We start from the raw sequence: 13997 nt of genomic DNA, 5'->3' as shown, positions 1-13997 counted from the left end.
GGCAAACAAACCTTCTGATATCCAGATAGACGTTCCTGAGGAAAAGGTTCATGTAACGAACAGTTCTTTCCGGACCCTATGCGGATGACACAATCCGAAGAAGTGGGAAACACTAGGAAAATGTCATGCAGGAATACGTGGCTGAAAACAGGGGGGCGTGTCCAAAGTGCGCTGGTGCACGGGGAAGGTGTGGCCGAGCCAAACAATCCAAAAGCAATCCATAGAGGGAATCCAAAAACACAAAAATAAATCCATAGCCAGGTAATCCATCCAGACAAGGAATTAAAAATACGAACCGGGTCGGAACCGGCGGACAAGGAATGGAAACAGAGATTAAAACCTTAACGGGACCAGGCGCTTCCAGGTCCCGGACTCGCACGGAGCGGAAACCAGATGCAGAGCCAGGATGAGCGTCAGCGCCTGGCTTTTAAGGTGGGCTGGGAAAAGGGATCAGGTGCACAGAATTAAGTCTAAAGTGAAAGGGCTGGAGCACCCTTAAGGAGGGGGGACTATAATCGTGACAGTTCAGCACCACTTATTCCACTACTTTGACCAGGGTCAGTTCCTTGGGCTGTAGCCACTTTCATGCCAGATGTATTAAGTCAAATATTTGGGACTGGGGTGGTTGTTCTTACCAGTGTCGCACTTGCACTTGTACAAGTATTTATTTTTCCAGAATGTCATAATTTTCAGTGTCCTTCTGCTCTAGGCCTTCTGAGCTTTCCTGACTAGAAACAGGACAATCATGTTAGCTCCATTTTCTCCGTTGCTGAGCCAGAGTGGTTTGGGCTATTTGATGTTCCAAAAAACTCAAAGGCAAAAAAATCCTTCTTTTCTTTATCTCTTCACTACTAGTTCCCAAATAGTAGGGGTACTGCTTAGCGGACTACAGCCTATGCCCGCAGTCTCCACCAACTGCAATCCTGAGGGGGGACAGTCACCATAAGGCATGCAAATAGGTGTGTTCTGACATATAGACACCCCAAGATAATCCATCACAGTTCAACAGTGCTCTGTATTAATAGTAATAGTATTGATAATTAATTGAAATAGTCTTCAGACAGAGTGTTCAGACACTCTGAAAATGCAAATGTACTGGTTGTATCGGTATTTCATTTTAAGTCAACTGGATTCAAATGTTTAACTGATTTTAGCACCATTTTCCCAATCATCAATAGAAGCAATGAAAGTTTAGATTCTTTCAAACTAATGTCACAGAGTAAAAACGTATGTGTAGGACACTGTGTTGGGGGATATACTGACTTTTATGTATGCATATAAAGGCCAGTGTTTGGTGTGTACCTTTTTCTCTTTGTCTGTCTGCTTCCCTTCTCTTTTAATCAATGTTTTCAAACCTTCTTGGTGCAAACAGTAGGACTGCTGGCAATCAACAAAGATTGCTGAAACAGGCTTTGCTGCATTTTGGACAGAATGGAACATAGGAGGATGCACTAGAACCAAGGAATGGACAATGCATCATTACTCCTGTTCAACTGTATACAGTTACTTAATTACTTTACCCACTTATTATTTATTCCTGCTGCACCCAATGATCACCACAACACTCCCACCTCTCATTTCAGACCTGGAGCTCTGGACAGGAAGGGGTACTGTATATAACCTTAAGCAGAGAGGACACACAAAAAGAAGGATTTTTGAAACAGATTGCGCCACTGGACACATGAAAGGACTCAGATACCAAAGGGGGAATTCAACAGAGAGCAGCACAGGAAGGCTCAGACATCGCCCTCCTCTCCTTACTCTATTTGTTGTGCCGAGAGACAGGATAGAGGGGAGAAAAATGGGATATGTACTGTAGTTTGGGACTGCTGGGTCAGTAGTGAATAATACTGGCCATTGAGAGACTATGCAGAGTTTTGTCCCTTTCTTCAGTGTGTCAGACAGAAGCACCCCAGTTTATTCTCAAAAGTAGTGCTGTGGACCTTCTTTTCTCTTCTTGGACTTTTGATTTGGGATTTCTAAGTGAACTTCCCTTGTGGGTGTTTCTTTTTTTGGTGTTTTTTCTTTGTGGTGTGATAACTGTAGTTGTTAATGGAATACAAACTGTAATTATGTGCTTGTCCTGGATTGCACTGGTGGTTCTGGGTTAAACAAAGAACCTGTTGCAGGGAGAAAGGTCCTACCACCCTTAAAATTGCTACAGTACATGGAATAGTTGGCTACAAGTATGCTGTATATTGGAGTCACTATACAGTATTTGTGAAACCCTCATATCTATGATACTATATGTAATTGCATTTGTATTTGCTTACATCTTTTTTTATTATTTTATACAGCATTCTAAGATAACTTGAAATGCAATATACAGTATAAATTAATTTGCCACACAAATTTATTTTGACCTACTGTATGACCCATATTTGACTAAATCTCCTCTTCCGGGCTCTTGGCTAAGAGTACAGTAGATGATTCTAAATTTCCACCAAACAAATATACATATTTGAGTAAGGATGAATAAGTTTCTTGTCACACCCTCTGTAGCCAGAGGGCGCTCCTTCTCTGTCCTGTCCCTAGTTTCTGGTCTGCTGTCCTTCCGGTCCCTCTCTTTCCCTTGGGCTATATATTTCCAGGTCTTGCATTCTGTCCTGGCTCAGCATTGACGTTCTGATGTCCTGAGACCCGCCTAGCACCAGGGCGCCCCACGTCTGCTCCCTGAGGGCATAGGTTTCTATACGGCATTCCTGAACTCTTTGCACTAATGAGCCCGGGCCTTTTTCCCGTCTCGCCGCTACGCATATGGGTCTTTTTCCGCTCTCCTGCTCCCCACGGTTAGTCCCTTTGGACGTCCGTGACATTTCTACTTCCTAAAACAAAAAGAAAATTCAAGGTTTAAAACATCAAAAGCAATCTAGCTCCAAGTGCAGGGTTTCATTTTGTAAAATACCCTCAGTTCTTAACCCTTAAAGGTGAGGTTAGGTGTATTAGACCACAAACATTTCCACACCATGCTGAAAAAAATCTTATCCCTCTTGTTGTTTTTTCATTTTGTTTTCATTCTCACTTGACTGATCATTTTCAACTGTAACATGGTAACTGCACCAATTTTTTAAAAGTCTTTCATAAAATATTAAACTTTTGGCAAACCTTCCTTCCTTCCAAAACCAAAAAATAAATTTATTTTTCGTAATTTTAAACACAAACTGAACTTCAACATTTTTCCTTCTTTCTTGCTTGCTTATTTTCTTTTTAATTTTCTCTCTTATACAACTTTTGAGTAGCCCATCTTGGTTAAACTATATTTCAAAACTACTTCTAATAATGTCTCTTTTAACAGTCCACTATATAATAACTAGAGTGAACTAGAGTGAGCACATATAGCATTATAGGCTGTTTAAAGTAACATATGATATTAGTTACTTTAATATCATACATTAAAATGCAACCCTAGAGTAAAAAAATACCACCCATACCCTTTACGAATCATAGTATCCTGAGGTAAATTTGATTCCTCATACAGAATACAAATCAAAAAGCTTTTGCATTTTACAGTAATTTTAAAACTGTACTTTATATCATAATTTACTCACATTGTTAATTTACTAACGAAGCTTCACATTGTCACTCCTCATGCAATTGCATTTCCTTTTTCTGGGCACCAAAAGTGACTGGGTTTCTATTGTAAGCATAATCTTTTAAATGGTTTAGAATCAAATGAAAACACAGGTCCCCTTGACCTCAATTTCACAGTTTTGACAGCAGGTACTATATGCTACTTTCTTTGTGTGTATACCGTTTATTGTACTTGTTTATTTTCTCCTAGAGTTTCTTGATAGTATAACATTTTATAATCTTTGTAATGTTTTCCTTCATTTAATAAATTGCATTGACAGTTGAAATTGTATTAGTATACAATTTAATATTAAATCACAGAATAGAACAAACATGGTAGATCCTTGGAGACATTATTGTAAGGGTGCCACTTAAATAAGTTGCTGTGATATCATGTCTTTGCCATAAAATCGGACATCTCCTGAAGATGAAACGTAGCTGACTTGGCTCATGATCATTGTAGCTTGCATGTGTATTTGATATTGCTGAAGTTATACTTGAATGCCTTCAAATGGACTAGGCCTGTCAGGGTTTCTGTGGAAGACTTATCAATAGTGAGCGTAAGTAAGCCAGTGAAGAGTGTTTAAATATTGTAGAGAGAGAAACATGATTGGATAATTACTTCCTAGATGAACATTTGTGGAATTTAGTATGCGTGGGAATGCCAGGGCGCAGGGAGAAGGTACGAGTCGTGACAAGGCCCAAACAAACAGAAGAACTTGGAAACAGCTCAGTAAAATTTAGTGTCCAGAAGTATTCTAATCTGGCATGAAAGTTCATCTACTCATTACCGAAAGTCCCCCAGGATTGCAGCTCTCTGTGGCTACCAGGGACAAGTCTTGTTCAGCCAGTGGTTGTACCCATCTCCCATCCGGAACAGAGCAGCTTCTCCAAGGTGTCTACTTGCCAAATAACATGAGAGGGGAGAAGTAACCAGTGCAACATTAATATCAATAATACTTTTGTTTTTTATTTTCAATTTAGGAAAATGTCTGGACATTATAGAGTACTTTGTGTTTACAAATGGTAAAAATTTCAGTTAAATACATTATGGTTCCATGCTGTAACACCATAAAATGTGAAAACATCCAAGGGGAGTGCAGACTTTCTATAGGCACTGCATATAGAGAACTAGGTAAGTTTTTGTATTAATTCTTTTACAAAGCACTGTAGTTTTGATCTTGTTATAACATTTCACAATGCTGAGTGTCTTTAGATGTCTTTCAATTTCCTGTTATGATCTTACATGTATTATTTCCATCCTGAATTACAAAAAACCTGGAAAATGTTGACTAAGTGTATACAAAAGTATAGTCATAGGTATCTGTTTTTGCCATCAATCAATATTTTCTTGGTGTGAAAAAAAAACTTTAAAGCTGAATTTGACCAAAGATGAAATTGCAGAAAACAATGAATCAATTAATGAATACGTAATATTTTTTCTGCCCAGTAGGAATTGCCTCATGCTGGTTATAGGCTCAAGATGACATTACTAATGTTGACTTGGGTCTTTTCCTGTAAAACATCCCATTTTACCATAGTTGGCATTTATTTTAATGATCCTGTGACACGCAATGCTATTTTTCCCTAAAAGCAGAATGCACGTTTAGGACATCAAGCCATTTTGACCTCAATTTGTCATTTTAGATTTATTAAATGAATACTTTTACATTACAGAATTAAGTGTTGAATCCAAAACTCAAAATTGTCCTGAATATTGGATTACTAAGACTCAGCTAATTGTCAGGGAAAAAGTATAGTATGGTATAGTTTGCACCGTGAAAAGCCAATTTTACTAAATGTTGTTATAAGGTTTATTGAAAACCACTCATTTTAATTAAGCATTAACATTTACAGTTTAACAGTGATCTGCAATACAAAAACATTTTCAAATAACACAAGGTTTTTCCAAAGAAAAAAAAATCAAATCAAATGGCACTATAGTAATGAAAGAGTCATAATATTCCTGAAAAATCATGTGATCATAAGTTTTAGATAACTCCATTATTATGATTGTTATTTTAAAAACTATGTTAATCTAATGAAAGTAGTAAAACTAGAAAAACAATCAGTAGTGCATAAAGGCCTCATATTAGCTTCAAAGACAGCACTTCAAAAGAGAAGCTATTTGAGATTTTGTTTTCATTTTTGAGATGAACTTGCAAAATTCAACTGCAGGGACTTCTCCGTTATTGCTGAATTCTAGAGGTCAATTAATAATTGAGTAACAAACTGATTTTGTTCATCCATTGATCTACTTCATTGGTTATTTAAAGCAATCTTTAAATATACTGTAGACATACACAGCTGTGCAGAGCTCAAATAGCAGTTATATTTAGGATATGAGTGTCAATAGTTCAGTCATAGCCTCCACTATTTTTTTCTGCTAATTAAACAAACCACAAGAAACAAATTTTTAATTTAGAAAGTGATCATTCTTATTGACCTAACTGTTCAATAACTTAATCACAAAAATTAAAAGTATACAGTATGTGAGCATTATAAAGTACTGTATATAAAGTGTTGTAGAAGCTAATCCATCATGATTTCCAGTTACATCTAATTGTCAGGTGTTCCTTACAGTACCTCTAACATCACTTTTTTCCATTATACACCTCTATAAAGCTAAAAGGCTACTTTATATACTACAAATAACAGCTATATCAGTATCAGCTATCTGTATATCTAAATGCATTAGTAAAATTACATTTCAGTAAAATATCACAACAGAATTGTTTTTTTTTGCAAAAAGAAGGCAAAATACTGAATAAAATGTGAAGACCAATGCAATCTTTAAAACATTGCACAGCAGTGTTCATTAATTATTGCTCTTAGTTTTAAATTTCTCAATTTATCCTTCTTTATAATAGAAATACATGCTGTCTGTACAGCACAAATCAAACCTTAACCACTGCACTCATCACTAATTTGTTAACGGATCATTACCCAGCTGTCAGATCTCACTAGTGCTTCAGTAATACAGATTAAAACAAGGTTGAGTGGTTTCACCATCAGAAAATCTTAATGATTAGTGTTCTCCTTCTGTAAGAGATAGTGTCTTTGAGCTTGGAGCTCATCCAGTCTTCTCCACCATCCTCTAGAGTTGTGTGAGTGCACTACATGCATGGCTGAATGCATTTTCTTCACTAGCTGTTCCACTTGCTTGACTGATGAATATCGGATATCCTTGAATGATTTTCAGACCCGGAGGAACAGAAGTGTGTCAGAGCTTGTCCCTGGGGTTTTACAGACACCTTATACATGTCTCTTTCGTTTGTAACTCTTCTGCACATCCCAGACATGTCCATTTAACATTCAGAACCCCAAAACAGCAGCCTGAGACAGATTCTGACAGCATAATGTGGACATGTTGAGGGAAACACAACGTGGGAGTTTCCTCATGAGCCAAAATACTTCTTAGGTGATATTGGAAGGTTGATTGAGATATTAGTTCATGGCTTTTTTGAAGTTTTGGTTAAGCTGTTTTGTTAGTTTTGTTTGAATGGGAATTTACTGACAATTGTAGTATAGCTACCTGGTTTACACATGAACAAATGAGAGAAGTCCATTCAACCTTTAATGGCTATTAGCTTAACAAATCCTGAGAACCCCATCAACCCACATCTAAAGGATCCCACAGCATTAGCAAGGGAGTTTGGTCCCATAACTCATAAAAAAAAACATTTAAAGTCTCCTGCTAAGAGCTGTACCACTCTACCTCTATTGTCTAAAATAGCTGCCTCTCTGCATCTCTGTTTAAATACCACTGATTGCTAATGTTAAAATCAATACATTACTTAGGATCTTATTGGAATTTATTCATTTAAACCTAGTTTACTGTAAGAACCTAAGGTACTATGCAAATGTGTTTTTTTCATGACAATGGATATAACACATTGCAGTATTCAAACAGCTGCCTCACAGTTAAAAAAATTAAGAGAATAACAGGTTATGAAAGGAGTTATAATTCTCTAATGTGTAGCGGTACAGCAATCTTTTGCCACAGTGAAACTGCAGAGTGCATAGCTGACAAATTTTAATTAAGGAAAAAAACATTTCTGATGATGAATAACACATTTTTATCTGCTGCACATTGATTTAAGCTTAGTTGAAAAATTAATGTTTTCTCTTAACCAATTCATTTTAAAGCGCAGATAGTGGTTTCCAGAAATTTTAACCATATGTGATGCCACTTGTCTGCTTCACAAGCAGCAGCATCACCACTATGATATTATGTGTTTTCTTATGAATGTATAAGGTATCCTAATCAAGATGAACCCTGACTGCTTTGTGCCAATACAATACAATTTTACTGCCACATACCAAGACAAAAGCATACAGTAGCTACAGTAAGTGAAGTGAAAGGAAGTGAAGGTCATATGTAAAGACTAATTGTGAAAAATTAACTGCAGTCCAAGACAGAAGCAAGTAACTTTCTACCAACAATCCAAGGCAATTGAAACGATAAAGGTCACGGCCAAATTAAATTAAATTAATGTGTATCAAAAAGGGGGAAAAAAAAGAATAGTTCCAAACACTTTCTTTATGCTCAAAATTGCATTTCTTCAAAACAATATATCTACAAAATGATTTCATGCAGACAAAAGGCGATATAACACAAAAGCTTTTTGTTTCTTTACTCTCATTCCCTGGCGGGGTACGGGGCTGGGGTTTTAATAGGGGGGACCTGTAGAAGGGTTTAAGGAAGGAGAAGTGGAAGGTAGGGTGGATCTTGAGTGAAGGAGGAAGTGCCAGGCAGTAGGATACAGGAATGACTTGTGCCAGAATAGGAAAAGGGCCTGTGAAATGTGAATCTAGCTTCCTGGACGGTTGATTTAACGGGAGAGCTGCACAAATTTCCCTCTGTGGAGTCACTGCGAGGGTCGGCTGCAGCGTTTAGCTGAGGCGATCTGGCACAACATTGTCCCCAGCAGGATCCATTGGGTGGCTCGCCAAATCTTGCAGAAGCAAGAGATGTACTCCCTTACAGGTCATGAGGGTTTAATTGGTCCTGACCATTGGCCTCAGGGTGGTAGCTGCAAGTTAGAGAGACGGAAGTACCAGCGGCCTTACAGAAGGCCTTCCAGAACCTAGAGACGAAAAAAACTACGTCCTTCGGTATCCCATGGATGCGGAACACGTGGGGGATGAAGAGGTCAGCCATTCCAAGGGCGGTGGGCAGGGCAGGAAATGGGATGAAATGGGCAGCTTTCTTAAACTGGTCCGTGAGGACCATAATAGTGGTCTTACCTTGGCTCCAGGGCAGGTCGGTAATGAGTGGGTGCAGAAGGACAGATTTCTTGGACTGAGGTGACTTGGTTCTCGTGAAGGTGGTGCACACATGCATGCATATACTCCTCAAAGTCAGTTCTCATGTTGGGCTACCAAAGGTCCCTTGAGGTCAGGTTCAGGGTGTGCTGGGGTGTCCAGCAGAGCGTGAGTCATAACATCACTGGAGCACCACAAAGTGCACCAGGTTGGCAATGAAGAGCCTGTCTGGAGGACATTGCAAGTGAAGAAAGATGTGAAGACGGGGGTTTAAATTAAATCCTTTCTGTATGAGGTTTCGACTTCTAAATCACAAGCTGGAGTTTATGGCAGGAAAGGGGGTTAACTGATAAGGATTCCAGATGCAATCTAGGAACCCACCTGGGTGTAATCTTTAACTGACCATTTGGCCAGAATCTCTTAACTGGCCAAATACCATTACCCCCCTCTTTACCATCAGACCAAGTGATGTCAGAAACGGAAAAGAAAATGCTATATAACCTAAAAGTTTGTACCGGCACATAGAACAATACTTCGATTTTGTGTTTCTTGCGGGAAACAAGACTTCGGCTTTATTGTTCCTTGCATGCAATAAACTCATCCGTTTTACTTCATCTTGGGATCCAGAACCTTATTCTTTCTGTTACAACACGGGGGAGCTGGGTACCATGAAGAGCCCTTCTGCCCTGATCTAGGATGGACAGTCGGATAGTAGCGACGATCTTCTCCGGAGGGATGATCTGGTCAGGTGCGTCTTGATCTAGTGGATCGTAAAGCCTGGAGAGCACGTCAGCTTTAAGGTTCTTGGAGCCCGGCATGTAGGTGATGGAAAACCTAAACCTGAAAAAGAACAGAGACCACCTGGCCTAGCAGGGCTGAGATTCTTGTGATCAGTGATGATGGTGAATGGGTGCTGTGCCCCCTCCAGCCAGTGTCTCCATTCTTCTAGCACCAGTTTGATTGCCAGGAGTTTGCGGTTCCCCACATCATAATTTACCTCCGCCAGGGTCAGCCTCCAGGAGAACACGCAGGATCTTCTTATCGCCATGGCATTGCGTAGTATGGCTCCAACTGCGTGTGCAGACGAGTCCACCTGCACCACAAAGGGACTTGTGGAGTAGGGGTGCCGGAGGAGTGGGGCTGAGGTAAAAGGTCCTTCAGCCTTAGGAAGGCTTGGTGGGCTTCAGGGTTCCATTTCCCGACGTTGAGGCTCTTGCGGGTGAGGGCGGTGATGGGTGCAACCACAGAGCTGAAATTACGTATAAAGCAGAGGTAGAATTTGGCAAAACCAAGGAATCGCTGGATCTGTTTCAGATTCCTCAGTGTGAGCCAGTCCCTTTAGTTATGACCACCACTTTAGTTGCATTCATCTCAACTCCTTGGAGGGAAAGGAAGTTGCCCAAGAAGTGAATTTTTGGGGCATGGGAGACACACTTTTTGAATTTTGCATATAATCTATTCTTTATCAGGTGGGATAGGACTTCACGAACATGACAAGTGTGATCTTGAATATTATTGGAAAAAATGAGAATGTCATCTAGAGGACAAATGTATGGAGTATGTCTCTGAAGATATGATTTTGAAGGCCTGAAATACTGAAGGTGCATTAGCGAGACCGAACGGCATGACCTGGTACTCGTTATGCCTGTGAGTGGTCATGAAGGATGTTTTCCACTAGTCACCCCTCCTTAATATGGATAAGGTTGTAGTCACCCCGTAGGTCTAGTTTAGTGAAGAGCATAGCGCCTCAGACTGACTCGAGAGCTGCAGGTACTGTATAAGGGGTAGGGGGTATCAATTGGGAATGGTAATACTATTTAGTCCTCTGTAATCTATACAAGGATGGAGAGAGCTGTCTTTCTTTTCGACAAAAAATAATCCGGTGCAGGTGGGTGACATACACCAGATTTCAGTGACTCCTGGATGTAGTTCTCCATGACTTCCAATTCCGTGCAGGAGAGTAGGTAGATCCGCCCCTTGGATGGAACAATTCCGGGTAACAGATCTATTGTGCAATCTTAAGGGTGATGTGGAGGAAGAGAAAGGGCTTCCTGTTTACAAAATGCTTGTTTGAGATCTGTAAATGGAGGTGAGATAACAGAGGATGGTGCAGAGGAGATGAAAGTGGCAGAGATTCTTACCGGGGGACGGCAACAGTCAATGTGGCAGCGGGGACTCCATGCCAGGATTTCTTCTTTAACTTTCAAGGAAAGTTAAGAGGTGAAACCGAGCGTGATCCCAGGATAGGGTTGCCTGGATACAGGAACCCTAGGTTGGCTGTGGGATGACAATGCTACTGACCTTAGTGGAGGTTGTGTGTTGAGGAGGAGTAACCAATCAGAGGGGGCAGGCGGGTCGGAGGGGTTCAATAGAGCCGCAATATAGACAGCGGCCCTCACACCTGCGTTTGTCCATTTCCTCTGGGGTATGGTGTCGATGTGTGACTGCGGGTTCCCTGGGGGCTGAGGAGGAGGGAAGTGTTTGTGGCAATCTATGGTGTTGGTGGCGCTCTGCCCTTCTCGCCTGAATATGCAGTGACCGGGAGAAAGTGGACATCAGTAACAGGTGGTCTCTGATGTCCTCCAAGAGGCCTAAACGGAATTGATAGATTAGGGCTTCCCATCGAACTTCTCTGAAGCAGTGATCGTTGGGCGTGCAGCTGCAGCAGCAGGGACCGGTGCAGTGGCGGTTGGTGGAGGGAGAATTGCCGGGGATGGAGGGGACAAGGAGAATTAAGAAACGTGCCCCAGAAGTTGTTACATGGAGGCTTGGAGCTGGGGCTAACGCCTGTGCATGTTGTTGGAAAATTGAAAAATTTGTTTGGTTGTCTGCAGGGTACATTGTGCAGGCTTGGTATTATGTAATGACTGTATGTCGAAAAACAAGCTGGACCCTATTCAGTGTATGTTAAAATCCAGGAAAGCAAACAAGTCCACGGAGCATAATCCAAAAGGGCAGAATCCAAAGGTCAAAGGGAGAGGTCTAAATCCAGGATAATCATTCAAAGTAAAATGCACAGTGAGAGATTAACCAAGCAAGCATCAAACTGACAAGCAAGTAATTCAAATACTGAGCAAGTGAGTGTGGGAACTAGAAGTTTTAATAGTGGAGGAAAGGGACGTGATTGGAAAATTAGGTAATGAGTGCAATTAACGTGGACAGATTTAGTGTGTAGTCGTAACAGTTCTTTCCATTTCTTCCAAGTATGATTTTGTTCATACAACCATGTCACAATACAAAAGCATATGCATTTTATCACAATCATTTGATTGCATCTGTCCGATATCAAATTTTGAAGAAATGGATTTTGGAGAATGTTCAAACTTTTTGAAAAGTATGACTGTGCTTTTCCAGGTTTCAGTCACTTTGTTTTCCTTTTTAATAATCATCTCAGGTTTTTACTGAGACATATCAATCCAATATAGTTGGGGTCTTCAACCTTGTTTCCTGAAACAAACTTGTTTCTATTCTAGTATGTCCCATTCACTAATTCACTTCTTTCTAAACACTGGAAATACAAGTTATTGCCCTACCTAGCAAGTAATATACTTAATTAAACAAATTGATAGTTGACTATCTGTTTGAAATGAAACCTAGATTACCTAAACAAATCACCTACAATTGTTTAGATCAAACTGTTACATCTTTGTAAATGTATTATTTTATGGTTATCTAGATCTAGATAAGATCTGCTGGACATTGGCACTCCAGGAGTGAGTTTGGAGATACCTCCAATACTGTTTTTATTAAGTATTTAAAGACATTCTGAATTAAGACTGAATTAAGTTCGGAAAAAAACAAGGTGTAAAAACAAATTTAGCACATGAAGATAGACAATACCATACATTTATAGTTGCTTATCATTATTATGAAGACATTATAGTAATAAATTGAAAAGCAGAACATGATATGGAAATGGAAATGTGATAGATTGCCCTGGCTGTGTGTGCATGACAAAGGGATAGCCACTAGGGCCTGGTAATATGACAGTCAATTAATACTTCTTTGTAAATTTGTTAACAAGTAATTACCCAGCTGTCAGATCTGGTGCCTAAAATCCTCAAATATGTAATATGTACCATTTTTAATCTTGGATTATAATTAAACTGGATGTTTGGAATGCGTACTAGGGAATCACTATTGAAGGAAACAATAATGGCTGGACGAACACGTTTATAAAAAAAAACTCTCACTAGGTAGTTAGGATTTGGTGGAAGGTGGCCTGTTACTCCTGGTAGCAACAAAAACAGAAAGTCCTTTTTTTTTAATAGTGAATTGGTAATGTACTGTACATTTGTGTCCAGGTTTTTAAAATGGAGCTTGGCAAGAGCCAGATTTTTCTTTCTGTTATATTCAGTGAGTCTTTTGTTTGGATTTTGAATTCATCATATTTAACGGGGTCAGAAACTTTGCAGTACCATTTGTTACTGTGCCTTGGTGTTGAAGTGATGTGAAGTATTTCATGTGAAGAGATCCTCATCCATTCTACCAGTAAAGAACTTCCACATAGAAAAATGCAGTCTCAGATGAAACAACAGCAGCATCTGCTGGTAGCCTTCTGCTTGTTTTATGGTTGAAAGCTAAGAAATACAAAGGCTATTGTGCAACCCATCTCATATGTATTTTACAGTATCTAATATATGTGATAACTCAAATTTTTCATACATCACAGGCAAGTTTATCATATATATGTTTATCATTTGTTTCCAGATAACAGAAAGGCATTTGTATTCCTGGCAAGAAAGCTTGATTTTTGTTTTGCCCTGTATGTTATTTATCCTACAGAAAATGAATGTGGCATAAAATCCTACATTAGGGTAAACAGTTCTCAAACATGAAACATGGCAAATATACTGTATAGTCAGTAGTGAAAATAAAGGTAAAATTGTAATATTACCTTGTTAAAACAAAACACTTGGTTAACCAGCATGTTTCTCCATATTAAGTAATAGTAATATCTTCAATTCAACATAAAACTTAATTAGGAATTAAATATCGACGGTGAAGAATGTAGCTCTCATACAAATAGTATGTTCGTTCACCATACCTGAAAAATGACTCGGCCTAATTTTATTTTCAGAATTTTATTTTTCATCATGGATTGCATTTGAGTCTGAGGAGATTCATTCATTATTCATCCATCTGACCATTTTCTAAAC

The 13997-nt window shown here is 39.3% G+C and overlaps 1 pseudogene; it reads right to left on the bottom strand.

Moving 5' to 3' along the window:
• Positions 1 to 8917, bottom strand: part of LOC138241071 (uncharacterized) — a 55130-nt pseudogene extending 46213 nt beyond the window's left edge.
• Positions 8918 to 13997: the final 5080 nt, after the last annotated feature.

Source organism: Lepisosteus oculatus, chromosome 8 (genome assembly GCF_040954835.1).
Source record: "Lepisosteus oculatus isolate fLepOcu1 chromosome 8, fLepOcu1.hap2, whole genome shotgun sequence".
NCBI lineage: Eukaryota > Metazoa > Chordata > Actinopteri > Semionotiformes > Lepisosteidae > Lepisosteus > Lepisosteus oculatus.
Note: the sequence above shows the minus strand (reverse complement) of the source record. Positions and strands in the feature narration are given on the sequence as shown.